We start from the raw sequence: 19367 nt of genomic DNA on the forward strand, positions 1-19367 counted from the left end.
ATGTCAGGATGTCCTTCCTTTGGATTCGGACTCATGAGCAATATGTTCTAAGATAAGGGCCTGGGATAGGGGGTGTTTTGGCACTTTGGGGGTCATAAAACAAGAGAACATATACACAGGAAAACACATGTAGCCTAAAAAGGTCATTCATCAGTAACCCTGTGATCCTATTACTACTTCTCTAAGGGAGTATACAGAGAGAATTCAGAAAGCAATACAAGCCTTTGATTATATACAAGACAGATACATTAGTGTGAATAGAGTACAAGGCACTCGATGTAAAACAGTCAAGGACAGCCGAGTGCTTATCTTCTCAAAACATTGTTGTGGACTGGTAGGTACCTTCAGGGCTAAGTTCCCAGGAAAGGAAACGAAACTTAGAGCAGCTGCGCTTCCCCACCTGTTCCTCAGTGTTCCATCGTGCTTTGCAACTTTGGTTCACAAAGCCTCGCAAGTGCCTCCGAACCCATTGTGGGCCCAAATGTGGTTTTTTTCCTAACAGATACCATGGTCGATGGTATCAAAGGCCGCTGATAAATCAAGGAGAATCAACAGAGTTACACTCCCCCTGTCTTTCTCCCGGCAAAGGTCATCATACAGGGCGACCAAGGCTGTCTCTGTGCCAAAACCAGGCCTGAAACCCGATTGAAATGGATCCAGATAATCGGTCTCATCCAAGAGTGTCTGGAGCTGGCCCGCAATCACTTCTTCCAGGACCTTGCCCAAGAATGGGACATTTGCTACCAGCCTATAATTATTAAAGTTTTCTGGGTCCAGGGAAGATTTCTTCAGGAGCGGTCTCACTACCACCTCTTTTAGGCAGTCAGGGACCACTCCCTCTCGTAATGAGGCATTAATCACTTCCCTGGCCCAGCCGGCTGTTCCATCCTTGCTAGCTTTTATTAGCCAAGAGGGGCAAGGATCCAATACAGAAGTGGTTGCACGCACCTGTCCAAGCACCTTGTCAACGTCCTTGAGCTGTACCAATGAGATTAAATGGGAAACCTATCAACATAACCATTATCCAAATCTATGCTCCGACGGCAAATGCAGAAGAGGACTCGGAGAGATTTTATGCAGAAGTACAGGAAGAAATTGATCACACACCAAAACAAGATGTGCTAATAATCATGGGGGATTGGAATGCAAAAGTAGGAAACAGAGAAGAATTAGGAATTGTGGGGAAATGGGGCCTAGGAGACAGAAATGAAGCAGGAGAAAGACTTATTGAATTCTGTGAAGCTAATCATTTGTTTCTTGCGAACACATTTTTTGAGCAACCGAAGAGACGATTGTACACATGGACATCACCAAATGGTCAATATAGGAATCAAATTGATTATATAATTGGTAGCAGAAGATGGAGAAGTTCCATACTTTCTGTGAAAACAAGACCAGGAGCAGACTGCGGTACAGATCATGAACTGGTCGTATTGAAAATCAGAGTAAAGCTAAAGAAGAACAACAAAGCAATCATAATGCCAAAATACAATTTAAATAACATCCCAGAAGCATATAAAGATCAAATAAGGAACAGATTTGAGGCTTTAAACTTAGTTGACAGAGAACCAGAAGAACTATGGAATGAAGTCAGAGACGTTATCAGGGAAGAATGCAAAAAGACAATACCTCCAGTTAAAAAGAGAGAAAGACAATGGATGACTGAAGAAACTCTTAAAATGGTTAAAGAGAGAAGGAAAGCAAAAGCAAAAGGAGATAGAACACAGTCAGAACCCTAAATGCAACAATGCAGTGACTAGTACGTAGGGACAAAGAAGTGGTTTAAACATAGCAGACTGAAAACATGGATCCTCTTTTTTCAAACAGCTACAGCGGCCTTTCCCAACCAGTGTGCCTCCAGATGTTGTTGGACTACAACTCCCATCTTCCTGACCATTGGCAATGCTAGCTGAGGCTGATGGGAGTTGTGGTCCAACAACATCTGGAGGCACCGTGATTAAGAAAGGCTGAGCTAGAGTCATTGCTGAAGTAGCAACATATTGGAATCAGTCTGATTTTATATCAAACTGCAGTTTCAGATTCAACTGTTAATGCATCCAAAATAGAAATAGAACATAACCTCCAGTTTGAAACACAAAAGGCTGTCTTCACCATCATATGACATTGACCAATAAAAAGGCTTTGAAATTAATAAAAATAAATTTGACACAGATTTCTAGGATGAATAATGAGGGAAAGAAAATTTTCTAGTTCAGATTCTCTGTAGAAACATTAGTAACACAGGAAAGAAGCAAAGTAAGAAGAACACCAACAAACACACACAAAAAATTCTCCATCTTTTGAGATGGCAAGTGTTGCCACCACTCACCATATGCTCAGAGGCACATGTTACCCAATTCTTCCAAGCTACACAGGAAGTGGATTGGACTGTGAAAGACCAACCCAAATGGTATTTGCATTTTGACCAATTTGTAGGGCAGTATAATATCTCAGAGAGGAGGTCAGGTCTCCTGCTCCCCTGGTGCATTCACTATAGCTGCCCAATTTCCCTGCTTTTAAAAGTTTGATAGAAATATCTGTGGGCTATAGGCACATTCTTAAACCGCAAGGTTTTTTGCCTATTAGTCAATTTATCATGTATAGTAAAAGGACAAGATAACCACAATGGGAGTTATCAAGGAAAGTTTAGAGGACACACTAGTCAGGAAGCTAAACAAGAACTTTTTTGTCTCTCTCCTACAAGTACAGAACAATAACAGGAAATGCCTGATTTTACTCAGATGCAACTAAGCCCAGTGCCATCTAGTGACTAAACCATATGATGACACTATCCACTTGGCTCCTTTCCTAAACTGTGGCTGAAAAGGAAGGGGCAATTAACATCATTACCTTATTAGTTTACAATTAGAGTACAATCTCTTCTCTCTAACTTGAGCAAATATTGGTTTAAAGGCAGCCGCAGGCATGTTGTAAGAAAGAAAAAGGTCAAATTTAGGAAAAACTTGATCAGGATTTTTTGTTTAGACTTTGCAGCTGAATTTGTTAGAATTCCTGAGAGAAGCAGGAGACAAAAACATGAGGTGTTGACATTATCCTAGCTAAGCTAAGCTAAATGATGATGCATTAATAATCCTGTTGCTCTTTCCCACTCAAAATAGTAGATTGGTAAATTAAATAACAGCTAAAGGGATTGAAATTTTTTGACAAATAAAGATTCTTTATGTTTTAAATGGGGAAAGATGAAGTAAGGAGTTCAAGTAAAGTGAAAACTCCTTTGTCTTGCAACATATAAGAACAGATGATGAAGAAAGAGAAATAGTTTTGACAGAGGTTTTGAAAGTTCTCTTACTGCAAATCAGAGGTAGTCAACATGGTGTCCTCCAAATATTGTTGGTCTCCAGCTCTCATTATCCTTCACAATTGGCCATGCTGGCTGGGACTGATGAGAATTGAAGTCCAACAAAATCTGGAGGGCAACTTTCTAGCTATCCCAGCTTTAACTAATTCTTATGTTGCTGGGTTTTAGACAGAAGAAAGAACGAGACAGTTCAACAGCTCTGTAATTTAGTTATACACATCTGGAGAATCAGTTTTGTAGGCGAAGAAAGCCAAGAATAAAGTGCAGATGTCAAGGTTGATGTGGGTAGGCTTCTTGGCCAGCCTGGCTTTCGTGTGATGGCAAAAGGGAAGTAGGAATCTCATCTTTTTTGCTTCTTGTGGCTCACAGACAATGAAGATGCAAAGCTGCAAACAAAGTCAAAGAGGGATGATGTGCTTCTGAGATAAGAACGTTAAGATCGTATGGCTTACAAAAAATAATATGGAACTTTGACACATTACAAAAGGTAATCTCCACTCTTCTAACTCACAATGCAATAATATTTATGCTGGGTTATCAATGTTGCCCTTTAGTGCTAGTTAAAACCTCCCTGGAACTGCTCCCAAGCCACTTGAAGGCTACAATCATTGTAGCCCCTGGCAGTATTTTATCAGTGAACATCACACAGTCTGTGCAGTAGCACAAGAGCCTGTTTTTGCTGAGGTATGGGTCTTGCAAGAGGTCACAGACTTTCACTGGACCTCCATGCTCTACTGTGTATTTATTTTAAAGTGACCTTTTGGTTTCTTTCATGTTATGGAATAGATCAATGGCCTATTCTCTGTGAAAACTGTAGCCTTTGGAGGAGAGCAAGATGGGGGGGTGTTTGGCTGAAGGCCCCAGTTGTAAATTGCTCCTGGGCTCCTACTGGGAGGAAGGGTGGGATATAAATCTAATAAATAAATAATAAATAAATTGCTTTAGGGGCAAGTGCCTACAATATATTTTTGGAAGGCAAAATGTCTTTCTACAGAGCTCAATTCAAGGATAAAAATGCAGTTACCTACTGCCTGCAGAGTACAATATTTGGTGCCCCTAAAGTCTGGGCATAAATCATGATGACAAATTAATCTGTGCCCTTTTGCCAAGAAGACCATTTGATTCAATGAGCCAACAACAAAATTAATCCTTTTTCATGGCATGCTGCATAAATGTGCTAGATAGGTTTACTGTGGTACTAATGGGCTAATTGTGTCTCCTGTTACAGGAAATGATGGCTTTTGGCATCAGGCTTTCCAATGATGATTCCATTTGTTTCTGAGCTAGCAAATGATTCTGATAAACATTGTGGAGCAATTTAAGGAACAGCTATGAGCAAGGAGCCAAGCAGCAACAGCTGAAATGTAAAATGAAAGCAGAATAAACATTCAACACGTGGTAAATCAGTTATTAAGAAATAAAAGCTAACACTATTTTACCCTATGTACTAAAAAAGTATTTGGAGTTTTGCAAGTTATTGCATTAACATGATAAAATTTTTGATATTGTTACCTTTCCATTGATTACATTTTGATCTATGAGACCTACTGTTGGATTACTTTATGAAGAGCATTTAAATATTTCATCCCCTGTGTGGGAACACTTGCACACACAGGCTTTACTTGAGGCACATGAATAGTCCCATTGATTTCAAGGTAACTACTGTCAATGTTCCAGAACATATAGTGGGACTGATTTCAAGCCCGCTTATGATAGTCCTGAAACTCCATCAACTTAAGTGGTGCTCTCCCTGATTTATAGAACAGTGTAAATATAATGGGCTATTTTAACGTGTGGCCTATGTTTTTTGATACAGTGGCTTTCTTTCATTGCTTTAATATAATAGTGGAAAGCTTATATATAAGGCAGCCATTCAAGCAGGAAGACAATTGTAACCAGACCATTTAAAAAGAAGCCAATGATTTATTTATTACATTTATACACTCTTCCTCCAAAATGCTCAGTGTGGCATACCATACAATTTATCCTCACAACAGCTAGTGGTGGCTGGTGCCCATTAGACCTGGTAGGGTTGCTATCGAGTGTAGCCAATGAGGTCATGGGGAGTGGCCACGTTTTGGTTTTCTCACCATCCTCCTCCCTTGCAAACATACTGTGGATACTTAAGCATTCCAGTTTTGCATATAGCACTGAACTAAATGGTATTATTTTGATTCAGAAGGGATTCTGGCTGTTGTCACAGTTGTTTCTCTGATGGGGAAATGTTGTGTGGCCTCCAACTTTCCCTTTGCAAAGAAATGGTGGACACTGAAACATTGCAGTTTTAGTAATACTTAGCACCTAAGAGCTGTGGTCCTATGCTTGCTTTCATGTTAAGTCATGCCTCCGCAGCACTGAACAGAAAACCAGAACTTTGCTCATTCAGTAATGTTCTCTCAATCCTGGTTTGTTTGTTTTTTAAAATCACACGCAAATTGAATGAGTTCCTGGAAGCTCACATTTAGTAGGCACTAGCTCCACAGAATACATCGGGATTTACTTACTTCTGAATAAAATGAAGAAGTTTGTGTTAGTAACCAGCAGTGCTTGGAAAACCCGTTTTGAAAAGGAACAAAATAGTTCAAGTGCATCCAAATGCATTTTTAGTACATAATAATTTCTACCTGCCATACAGCTGTTAAAGGTGAGTGCAGCTCTCCCTAAATGCCAACCCTAAACCATATGAAGAACTCTAGTGAAGGGTGAAAAGAAAACACACATTTGGGTAACTTGATGTTTTTTTAAAATTAAAGCTTATTTAAAATGAGCACCTGTAATTGTATTAATGTAATGCAGTGGTTCTCAAACTTTTTTGGTTCGCAGGGCACTGTAAAACATATAAAAATTTTCTGGTGCACTTCGTGTACAAAATTAAAATTATATATATATATTAATTGATAATGGAGGTAATAAATCTCTATACAAATGGGTTTCTTCTCATTTTTAAAATACACTTTCATAATATTTGCAGCACACCTAGTCACCTCTTGCGGTGCACCAGTGTGCCGCAGCGCACTCTTTGAGAATCACTGATGTTATGGTTAAGACCTGGAAGACCAGGGTTCAATTCTTCACTCACTTAAATAAATACAGTGGGGCTTACTTCTAAGTAAAATAATTATTGAGTTACTATAGCTAAATCATGTCTCCTCCCACACATGCCCTCCTAACTGGATTACCAGTGCCAGGATATCTGTGCTATCATGCTCTCTTCTCCCCCAGCCGCCATCATGAAAGATACAGTCCTGGGTTCTGAAAGAAAATAAACATATGATCTTCTTCAAAGTACTTCTAAACTTTTTGTTTTAATTTAATTTTAAAAATTGCTTGACATTCTCATTGGAAGGGCTGTGGCCCAGTAGCCCCAATGGCCTCCACTGACAACAGCCCTGCTGATTGACAGTCAGGCTGATGCCCTGAAGAGGTGCTGAGTGAAGCAGCCACTGCCATCTTCATTTCCCCAGAATGCTTGTGGGTACCATGTCAGGGCCCAGTGGAATTTTGGGAAAATCAAGGTGGCAACAGGTCCTGCTCTAGCAGCCTTGCTTCACAGTCCTACAATTCTCAGAGTGGTTTAACATTCAGTTCCCAGGGAACTCTGAGAATAGTAGCTCCCTGAGGGGAATAGGGCTCTCCTAACAACTGTCAGCACCATTCACAAACTACAGTTTCCAAGATTCTTTGGGGGGAGGGAAGCCATGATACTTTAAATTGGTATGATACTGCTTTAAATGTGTAATGCAGATAGGGCTTTAGAGGGCAACAAGACTCTCCTTCTGTAATATTACCCAGGTACCGTTACATCACAGATGTGGGGTGACATATATTTCACTTTAGAATCCATCCAGACCAAAACACAGATCAAGAAACATAAACATTTGTTTAATTTATAAACAAACTGAGATATTATGTGGAGATATAAATACAGATTGTGTAAATACACCCTTTTCTAAAATTTCATATTGCTTAGTACAATAATGTCAGGATCTGTGTGTTTCTGTATTTCTGGTGTCAAGAATTGCAGATTCAAAATTTTGCAAATCACTTTCCCCTAATATAAAGCATTTTTGTATGCTGTTTTCACTAATATATGCATTTTAATACAAGCTTAGTATTTGCATTTTTGTCCATATCGCTTGGCTGTAGAACTTCATTGCAAAATTCAGAGAAGTGTGAATTTTGAAGGATGGCTGTGTTTCACTTTGCTTATTGTTTCAGAAAGTGTGAATTAAGTCGTTTTGGCTTTCAAAGTCAACAAAGGCTAGCTGAGAGGCTGCTGAAAGAAGCATATGTGCTGCTCCATTGGCAAAGAGGAAGGCTGTCAATGGGATGGCTTGTTACACCACCCAAGGAGGCCCCAGTATCCGTAGAAAGCTCTGGGTGCATAGATGTACCACAAGCAGTCACTGATGGTAGACTGGGAAGCTTTTTACCTGCAGGATCAAAAGTCCCCTCATTATCCTGACCCCTACCCAAAAGGGGAGGGGAAGTTCACCCTGGAGCTGATGTAGTGATTTCTCCTCACACTAATATCAGTGGGAGGGGGGGGGAAGCTACTTCCACCGCCCAACCTGGCTGCAGTGAGCTGGCAAGGCTCTGGATATAGCAGAGTACACTCCATCCATTCCAGCAGGCAAATATCCTTTCTGCATATGATGTAAACAGCATGAAAGACTTCAGATGGGTATCAGCTTCTGAACTTGGTTATGTGTTGCTCCATTGACAGTTTAGATAAGCACTTTGAAGCAAATAAATAATATACAGATCTTGGTACAGAATGTCACTGTACTTTTCTAGTGAACTCCTCACAAAGTAAGATAAAGAAACACATGTAAGACAATACCTGAAATAAAAAAGCCTGCTCATTTACCCAGAGTTTAATTGCTTTGAGGTTTACCTTGGTGAAAGTGAGAGCAAAAGCAAGCCAAAACCATCAAAGCCTCTGTTATGTGTTGCACCATATAGCCTGTGTCTGTCTAGCGGTGTGTCTGCTGCTGAGGTGGTGGGGAGGAGCCTTAAGTGGTGTCTGGCAAGCTTTCTCCTCAAGCAGTGGGACATTAGTTCCACCCATCAGCAGTGCTTGAGCAAAGCACATTCTCAGCCAGTTAAAAAATTTAATAAAGATGGAGGTGGGTGTTTTATTGGTATTAGGTTACATGAACAATTACAATGGCAAACAGCTTCAGTTTGCTGGGAGAAAAATCATGAAAGATGAGACTGAACTTCTTCCAGAATTAAATAATCCCTAATATTTCATTTTCTCTTCAGACCTTTCTCTTTCTGTCCTCACCTTACCACACCAACCCCCTAGTGAGTGACAAATACATTTTTAAAAGGTAAAATACTCTGTATTTAATGAGGAAAATAAATGATTCAATGTTCATGGAATACATTTGGGTCTAGGAGTAAAACCTTACAAGAGAAAGACTGGAACCATGGTTGGCAGGTGGGAGTGGGGAAGCTGGCCTTTGACAAATGAAGTCCTCATGGGTGGAATCTTACTCAAAGGGTAACTGATAAATATTTTCCATTTTCCAGTAATACATTATAGACTGTGGCTTGGAAAGCTTTGAGGCAGTGTCGGCCCATCTAGTCTATGGACTTCCAAGCTGAAGTCATGAACTCAGCCCATTTTTTAAGTGGCTAAATAGAAGACTGGTCCCACTGGATTGGACTAATGGAAGTATAAACCAGGTTGACAAACACCAATCTACTATACTTCTCCAAGTAGGATGGCCACTTATTTATCACCCTCCCAAAGGATATAGATTTGAATAAAATATGCATATGCTCATTAATCTGTGTAGGTGCAAATTAACAAATTATTAATTTCTGTAGAAATACAGTACATCTCACCATAGTGGGGGAAGACTGTGGCCAGGTGACCTACCTACTCAGTCTGCTGTCGAAGTTACCCATCAACAGTTAGCATTCCCACCCTCCTTCTCACTGGTCTTTATCTTCTAACGAGCATTGGACCAGATAGCCTTTTAAACAGAGGTCCTTCCTTCAAACAGAGGACTCTATTCACTAATAGGCAAAAAACCTTGTTGTTTAAGAATGTACCTACAGCCCACAGAAATTTCTATCAAACTTTAAAAAGCAGGGAAATCGGGAGCAGGAGACCTGACCTCCTCTCTGAGACATTGTACTGCCCTACAAATTGGTCAAAATGCAAACACCATTTGGGTTGGTCTTTCGCAGTCCAATCCACTTGCTGTGTAGCTTGGAAGAATTGGGTAACATGTGCCTCTGAGCATATGGTGAGTGGTGGCAACACCTGCCATCTCCAAAGATGGAGAATTATATTTTTGTATGTTTCTTGGTGTTCTTCTTACTTTGCTTCTTTCCTGTGTTACTAATGTTTCTACAGAGAATCTAAACTAGAAAATTTTCTTTCCCTCATTATTCATCCTAGAAATCTGTGTCAAATTTATTTTTATTAATTTCAAAGCCTTTTTATTGATCAATGTCATATGATGGTGAAGACAGTATTTTGTGTTTCAAACTGGAGGTTATGTTCTATTTCTATTTTGGATGCATTAACAGTTGAATCTGAAACTGCAGTTTGATATAAAATCAGACTGATTCCAATATGTTGCTACTTCAGCAATGACTCTAGCTCAGCCTTTCTTAATCACGGTGCCTCCAGATGTTGTTGGACCACAACTCCCATCAGCCTCAGCTAGCATTGCCAATGGTCAGGAAGATGGGAGTTGTAGTCCAACAACATCTGGAGGCACACTGGTTGGGAAAGGCCGCTGTAGCTGTTTGAAAAAAGAGGATCCATGTTTTCAGTCTGCTATGTTTAAACCACTTCTTTGTCCCTATGTACTAGTCACTGCATTGTTGCATTTAGGGTTCTGACTGTGTTCTATCTCCTTTTGCTTTTGCTTTCCTTCTCTCTTTAACAATTTTAAGAGTTTCTTCAGTCATCCATTGAGGTCTTTCTCTCTTTTTAACTGGAGGTATTGTCTTTTTGCATTCTTCCCTGATAACGTCTCTGACTTCATTCCATAGTTCTTCTGGTTCTCTGTCAACAAAGTTTAAAGCCTCAAACCTGTTCCTTATTTGATCTTTATATGCTTCTGGGATGTTATTTAAATTGTATTTTGGCATTATGATTGCTTTGTTGTTCTTCTTTAGCTTTACTCTGATTTTCAATACGACCAGTTCATGATCTGTACCGCAGTCTGCTCCTGGTCTTGTTTTCACAGAAAGTATGGAACTTCAGCAATGATTCCAGCTGTTGGAAAAAAGAGGATGCATGCTTAGGTGTTTAGGATTGGGCTTTACAAGTTTTATTTTATTGGTTTATATTATTATTTGTATGATTTTAAATTGTTTTTAGATTTTAAGTGCCTTTTAAGGTTTTAAGGTTGTGCATTGTTTAATTGTATTTTAATTGTATGTTTTTCTATGTTTTTAACTACATGTAGTTTTATTTGTAAGCCGCCCTGAGTTCCAGTTTGGAAAAAGGGTGGGGTAAAAATAAAGTTTCATTTATTCATTCATTCATGTTTTCAGTCTGCTATGTTTAAACCACTTCATTTAAGGCAAGGTGGGCACGCTCAATTAAAAACATACAGCACACCTAGAATTTTACTAGAATATATTTCACCTCCCACTGTTTTATCTTGTGCAAATTGAGATGCTCCTGATGTTCGCTATTCTGCAGAATAGTCAGTGCCATTATTCCACAATTATTTTTGGAGTTTTTTTAGTGTAAATTTTGCAAAGTGTCGCTGTACTTCACATATTTACAGAAATAGAGACAAAAGAAAATGATTTCCTATAGGAAACGTCACTAAAATTGCAAAGTAAATCAGACATATTTAAAGTGACCATCTGAACTCTATCAACTGTCTTCATAATGTTGCTTCCTCCCTGCTAAAACAAAATCATGGCACAGCACATGTCTTCTTTCTATTCTTTGGGCTGATTGCAGGTGTTGCCACCACTCACCAGGTATTGCCACCACTCACCATGTGTTGCCACCACTCACCATATGCTCAGAGGCACATGTTACCAAATTCTTGCAAGCTACACAGGAAGTGGATTGGACTGTGAAAGACCAACCTAAATGGTGTTTGCATTTTGACCAATTTGTAGGGCAGTACAATATCTCAGAGAGGAGTTCAGGTGTCCTGCTCCCTGGTGCATTCACTATAGCTGTCCAATATCCTTGGTTTTTAAAGTTTGATAGAAATAGCTGTGGGCTATAGGTACATTCTTAAACCACAAGGTTTTTTTTGCCTATTAGTGAATTTCTTTGCTTTTTAATCTGGGAGGTAAGAAATAGGATCCTGCGCAAGTTTGCTGAGAATGGATTGATCATTTACATGGTTATTGAGTTCAGTGGGATTTACTCCCCTGCAATCATGCTTAGGATAGGTGAAACTGACCATGGGAGATGGGGAGGAGGAGGAGGAGGGAGGGGAGGAAGGGCAGAGGGGAGGACTGGGATGGGAGCAGGCAGGAGGGGGAGGGGACGAGAAGGACAGATTTGATCATTTGCATGTTTATTGAGTTCAGTGGGATTTAGCCCTGTGCAATTATGCTTAGTATAGGTAAAATTGACCAGGAGGAGGGAGGGACAGCTGGAGTGGGCAGGGAAGAAGGAAGAGGGGACAGGAAGAGGAAGGGCGAGTAGAAGGGAAGGAGGGGAAATGCAGGCCTGATCATTTGCATGCTTACTGTGTTCAATGGGATTTACTCCTATCCAATCATGGTTAGGATAGGAAAAACTGACCATGGCAGAGGAGGAGGAGGAGGGGGAAGGAGAAGGAGCGGATTGGAGGGGGGCAAAGGAAGGGGGAGGGAATGGCAGGTTTGATAATTTGTATGCTTGTAGAGTTCAATGGTATTTACTCCTGTGCAATCATGCTTAAGATAGGTAAAACTGACCAGGGGGAGGAGAAAGGAGAGGGGGAGGAGGAGATTGGAAGGGGATGGGGATGGGGAGTGAGGGGCAAAGGAAGGGGGAGGTAAGGGGCAAGAGGAAGGAGATAGGAGGGAGGAGAAGGTAGGGTGGGTTTGATCATTGGCATACTCTTTGAGTTCAATGGGATTTATTTCTGTGCAATTATGTTTGAAAATGGAAATGGACTGCCTTCAAGTCGATCCTGACTTATGGTACCCCTATGAATAAGGTTTTCTTGGTTAATTGTATTCAGAGGTAGTTTTACCATTGCCTTCCTCTGAGGGTGAGAGGCAATGACTGGCCCAAGGTCACGCAGTGAGCTTCATGGTTGTGTGGGGATTTGAACCCTGGTCTCCCATATTGTAGTCCAACACTGACCCAGGGGAGGGGCAAGGAAAGTAGGAGGAGGGGGAGGGGAGGAGATTTGGTGGGTGGGCACTGGTCAGAAGGGAAGCCCCTTTACTTTCCAAAAGTAAAACATTGTGAACAGTGTCATTGCTTTTCAGGGTTTCCCCCACCTTTTTATTCTACAGCAGGCACATGTAGCCTCCCACCCAAATTTAAACCAAAGCTGTCCCTGGCCACATCCACACCAGGCCTTTATTTCATTTTGGACAGTCATGGCTTCTCTCAAAGAATCCTGGGAAGTGTAGTTAGTAAAGTGTGCTGAGAGTTGCTAGGCGACACCCTGTTCCCCTCACAGACTTCAATCAGAGTGGCTGACTGTTAAACCACTCTGACCACTGGAGCTCTGTCAGGGGAATAGGAGTCTCCTCTCAGCACCCTTCACAAACTATGCTTCCCCAGATTCTTTGGGGGAAGCCATGACTGTCTCACAAGAAATCAAAGTCTGGTGTGTGGGGCCCTCTGATTAGCCAAGCCAAGCAGCTGTGAGTCTGGCTTTTAGAACACTGACAGATGATTCTTACTGAGCATGACTGACACTATCATTCAATTCAATGCAAAATTTCTTAAATTAATTAAAAATCAGCCAGGCATTTTTTAAATTGTAAACTGCAGAAGATGAAGGTCCGAGTATGGGGCAAGGTCAGTAACAGGATTAAAGGTACTCTGTGAACATGGTTTATCTTTAATGAATTTCAACAGACTATGAGAACTCAGACAGAAAAAAGTCCAAAAGGAGTCTGGGTCCCCCCCCTTTTTTTAGAATTTGAACTCTCTATTCTCTCTTACTGTTTTCTGAAAATTTAGAGGCTTGTAAATCAAGCTTTCCTGAGTTCAGGATTATAAGTTTTGTAAGGTTTTGCTTTGAAATGAGCTTATGTGAAGCATCAGAATGGAATTGGGGGTATTTTCAATTTAACACTGCGGAATGTAAGAAATCCACACTGGCTATAGTATACAGCCACTCTTGTGGCTGTAAAATAAATTAGGGCACATAGCCACCCTATCTATAAGCGACACTGGAATTTTTCAAGTCCATTCATTTATTCATCTGATAATTGCACTATTCTTTATAGAGACCTGCTTTTCCAAGAGGAGTCCCTAGGAGAGCAAACAGGACTGGATGCAGGATAAGACAATTCAGACTCCTGCTTCCTGTTTGTCTACTCCCACTGCACAGTCTCCCCCATTACCCACTCCACAATGACTGAATAGGTGCAGTGCCTTTTCTTCTTTCTTCCTGCTGCTATTTCATGGTTTTTTAAAAGCAAGAAATATGAGCAGCTCTAATTAAGTCTTAATTAGCTTCTATCATTTTATTGTCCTTACTGGCGGCTGCTGACAGAGAACATGCTCTTCTCTCTTCTTCTAGTGTTGTATATAAATTGATTGCTTTAAGGAATGTTGTAAAAAATAAATATTAAATGCTAAAAGAATCAACATTTTAAACTTCTTCAAAAACCCCTCAATATCTAATTTTCCCGCCTTTCTTCCCCAAACCTAATATATGTGGAAAGAATTTTAGTGCCTATCTTAAATGCTTTTCAGAGTCTTCCCTTGCCAACTTCTCTTGTTTTAGACTGGAGCTGTCAAACTTGCATCCCTTAGGTTTGGGACTACAAAAACAAGGGACATTGCACTACATTACTAGTGTGCCACGGCCCTGGGACTGAGTGTTTGATTGGCACAAATTACTCTTTTTTATATGACACAAGGCCATAGTTTTTGTTTTTAAATTGCTCTCTCTCTGCAAACAAGGACCTTTTGGTTGCTTAATGATATTGAGAAATCAACAGTCAAAACTTTTGTGATCTCATAGGCATAACTTCTCTTTTTTTGCCTTATTCTGTTCTCTATAGAAACCTGTAATTTTCCTTGTGGTATCTGTGGTTTCCTAAGCATGCAACATATACTATATCCATACATCCTGGAGAAGCAGTTAAAAAACTCCATGTACCACAAGTGTCAGTTTAATGGTCTTCAGCCTACAGTTATACAGATGTGTCAAGCACACTTGGGTTTTGGTACACTTTTCTTCACAAAAAGGTTTATGTTGGCATAAACAAAATGCACCTTTTGGGATGGAAAACAGCTACACTCTTCATTATGTAGCCATCTGGCCTTGGAACCTGGTTTTGAATGGTGGGATTTTCATATTCTAAAAGGTGGGCTATGTATTCCATCTTTATATTGGAGAAACAAAACTGTAAACATATGTTTCTCAAGGTGTGAGCTGGGATCCTCTAAGGAGGCATGGATATTGCTTGGAGAGGTACAAGAAGAAACAATAAAGTTGGGAAAAGGGAAGAGAAGAGAATGGAAAAAAGAAATCCAGAAAGACATTGAGAATAAAAAATCAAATAAAGTCATGAGTAAGAACATAAAGAAGAGCCCTGTTGGACTAGTCCAAAGGCCTGTAGTCCAGTATCCTGTGGTTTAGCCAGCTACCATCACCATGTCTTCTGACAGCAATTTTTAAAGCAGAAGTCACCAATGTGATGCCCTCTACATGTTGTTGGACTCCAACTCCCACCATCCCTCAGAACTGGCCACGCTGGCTGGCTGATTAAAAATGGAGTCCAGCAACATCTGGAGGGCAGCTTGGCTACTCCTGTTCTACAGGTGACCTTTGCACTAAATCAAGGATTGGGAACTTGTCCCTCCCCCCCCAAGATGTTGGAGTACATTAGCTATCCTGGCTAGGGCTGATGGGATCTAGAATCCAAAAACACTTGGGAGTTGCCCACAGATTCTCTGTCCCCTGCACTAAACAAATGTTTCCTTTGATGATACAAGAATATCATTACGTATTCTGCCTAACTATCAAAAAGATATTTGCATTCACAAATCCAGTGTGGGAATAAGATCCTGGAGATCCTGTGGGGCTGCCCTCCACACTAAGGCTCTCCAATTCACTTCAAAGCTGGAAGCAAAAGGATGAACTCTCAGAGTTGAATGCATCAACCTTCTTATGCAGAAGCACAGGGTGTGCATTGGAGGGCTCTGAAATTGAGGAAAGACACCTTCATATGCAGGATGGACTGGCAGGCGGCATCTTTAAATTGTCAGGTTTTTAGCAACATAGGACTCAGAAACTGTCTCAAGGAGATGTCATATCTGAATATGGATAATCTGTGATACTGAATAACATAATAAAGATATGTCCAACATAATCATTGGACTCTTGACTTATTATTTAAGATTGAACATAGATGGAGAAAGACTGAGATCATATTCCAGATTTGTTGTAGACCCTAATAAGAATTTGTTTTCAAGATCTACACTGAAAGAACATAGACAGCTGCCTTATATTGAATCAGACCATTGGTTCATCTAGCTCACTATTGTTTACAGTGACTGGCAGTGGCTCTCCAGAGCAGCCTTTCCCAGCCAGTGTGCCTCCAGATGTTGTTGGACCACAACTCCCATCAACCTCAGCCAGCATTGCTAATGGTCAGGAAAGATGGGAATTGTAGTCCAGCAACATCTGGAGGCACACTGGTTGGGAAAGGCTGCTCCAGAGGTTTAAGATAAGAAGTTCCTCCCAGTCCTACCTGGAGATGCTGGGATTGAACCTGGGACCTTCTGCATACAAAGCTACCACTCAGATAGGGCCCTTCCCCAAATATAGGGGAATATAGAAATATGAATGTAGTTTATGGGTTCCTACATTGAGCAAGGGGTTGGACTCAGTAGCCTTACAGACCCCTTCCAACTCAACAATTCTATGATCCTATGATTTTACGGTTAAAGCTTGGCCTTTAATTTTTTTAAAGAAAAACTTTCAAAAATTGCCAGGAGAAACTAGCAACTGGTCCCTAAGCAGCTGATCATTTAGCCACGTTGTCAGGTTTAGTACTGGTGGATCTTATTTTTCCTCAGAAAATGCAGTTAGTAGATGGAGAAGTTCTATAATTGCCCCCCTCCCAAGTAATAAAGGGAAAAATCTGATTGTGGCAAAACTTTGATTGTTAACCCAACCAATGCCAGATATGCCTCTCCGTAAGAAAGACCCCTTATTTTCAAAAGTGGTTTGCTCAGAGGAAATGGGATCTGCTTGAAAAATATAAAAATCACTTAGGGAAGTGAACTAGCTGAACAGTTGAACTTTGGACTCACTGGTAAAAGTTAACTTTATTTATACAAATATTTGTATACTGCAATTATGTAAAAATATCAAAGTGGTTTACAATACAATAAAAACCACACAAAAATTAAAACAGATCACCAGCAACTATTAAGGAAAAGGCTTTTCTTAATTGTCTGCATAAGCCTGGTAACAAAGAAAAGTTTTCAACAAAAGTTTTGAAAGTTAAAACGGAAGATGCCTGCTGAATCTCTATTGGAAGACAAGTCCATAGGAGTGAGCCAATAACATTGAAAGTTCAATTTCATGTTGATATCAAATGAGCCTCATCAAGTCAGAGGACAACCAGTCACTGAGCTGGGATATAAAGGTTTAGACAGTCTTTAAGGTAAACTGGACCTAAGTTGTTCAGTGCTTTGTAAATTAAACAAAGACCTTGAAACTACTTGATAGTATATGGGCAGCCAATGTAGATATTTACCAATGGTATCTATTGGCGGCTATGTGCCCCCATCAATAGTCTAACTGTTGCATTCTGCACCGATGGGAGTCTCTGTGCTAGGACCAAGGGCAGCCCCATATAGAGCGCATTGCAGTAATCCAGTCTCGAGGTTACCAATACAGCGACTACTATTGGTCAGGCTAAAACTTTTTTTTTTTTTTTTACAATAATTTTTATTCAAATTTTCATAAAACATACAAAACAAAATCATAAAACATTCAAAGACAAAAAACAAAACAAAACAAAAATGATTAAACAAAAAAATAAAATGTTGACTTCCCATTTGTCGCAGATCAAATCAGTTATAGGTCTACAATATATAACAATCCTGTCTCTTAAATTATATTATAAAATCACTTTCCTCCAGTAGTTATCTTAATTAATCATCAAATCTCATAAACATTACTTTATTCTTTCCACAAAAAGTCAAAGAGAGGTTTCAATTCTTTAAGAAATATATCTATCAATTTTTCTCCTAATAAACATGTCGATTAATCCATCTCGTTAATAATAATAATAATCTTATTGTCATAACCATAGTCCAAATAAACATTTCGATTAATCCATCTCATCAAAATCTGTTAGGTCCAATAATTTCAATAGCCATTATTCCATTATCCATATTAATTCCATCTTCCATCTTCAATAGTCCTGTTAAGTCCAGTAATTTCAGTGTCCAATCTTCCATTATCAGTATTCCATAATAATCTTGCTGTCATAACCATAGTCATATAATAAGAGTCTGATGGGAATTTCCTCTATCCCAAATATTTTCTTCCCATCAATTCTGAATAAGTTGCTGAAATATTGTTGTAAAGTCATATCTCTGTTCTTCTTTTTTACAAAATGCACTGGCTCATCTCTTGAGAGTTTTTCCATTGTCACATGGCTGCAGTTAATTCCATAGATTTTCTCTATATCAAGCTCCATCACGTCATTCCACTCCAGAAGATTATCCAAGCCATTGATAACTTTATCTCTAATATCTTCATTAATTTCTTCAGAGATAACGTTAAATTCCAAACAGTAGATTTTATTTCTAATATCCATAAACTCCAGATCTTTTTCCAATTCCACATTTGTTCCAATCTCCAGGGCTTGTATCTTCCCTTTATTTTTTCTTTTCTCATCTCTGATCTCTTCTCCTCTCTCACAGGATCCCCTATTTCTTTAAGCTCCTGCGTCATTTTGCTCAGTTCCATTTTCAGCTCCTTACTGCCCTGTCGCAGGGTTTGTTTCGTTATCTCAATCTCATCCATTATTTTCTGAAACATAATTACTTCTAGATTCTCAGCCACTTTCTTGATTGCCATTTTTAAAACCACGAAAACAAAACAAAACAAAAATAAAGAAGAACCACTTCTTATTTCAGCAACAATTGGGTTAATATTCCAGGCTTGATGACATCACAGTATAAACAGAGCAGCCTGCCTTATCTCTCTATGTTCAAAAATACAAAACAAATTTAGTTCCCAGCATCAAAACAGTTAGTGGCGTCGTGAAGAAGCAGATTCGTCAAAATAAAATAGACCAAAAAGAGAATAGTCCCAGACAATATAATGTTCCTCGGAATAGAAATCCCTCTTCTGTTTATATCTTTAGAATGCACTTCCAGGACAGCTTTTTGCAATAGAAACAGAGATAAGCTGTTAATTTCGTGAATAACAGAGAAGAGTTATAGCTCATCCAGAAGTTCTTTAAAGCTGATTTATTTGACAAATCTCTTTTTGCTGCAACAATTTAAACCAAGTAAAAAAAAATAATAGAAAGAAGGGTGCTTGCCTGTTAGTCCGTTTTCTCTTTGAAGAAAAGATAAACGTATTGCATTAATCAGATAGAGCTTGTTCGGAAGTCCGTCCGGCATTGCTGGCTGGACCTTTTCTCATAAATTAATGAAATCCAGTCCTCCCAACAAAAACAGGCTTTTGAGGTTGATCTCTACGTTTCTCCCTGCCCGGGAGAAATTTCATCAGTCAAAAAAAAAATGTTCTGACTGATTTATATCTGGATAAGCTTCTTCTGAGGCGGGAGCCCGTCTCAAAAGCGGGCACAAGCGAAGTCACCCTTCCTGGAAGTCGCTAGAACTTCCTTCTCAAATATTTCTATCCATAAGGTTATACCCAGTATTTCT

Source organism: Rhineura floridana, chromosome 9, assembly GCF_030035675.1.
Source record: "Rhineura floridana isolate rRhiFlo1 chromosome 9, rRhiFlo1.hap2, whole genome shotgun sequence".
Classification (NCBI taxonomy): domain Eukaryota; kingdom Metazoa; phylum Chordata; class Lepidosauria; order Squamata; family Rhineuridae; genus Rhineura; species Rhineura floridana.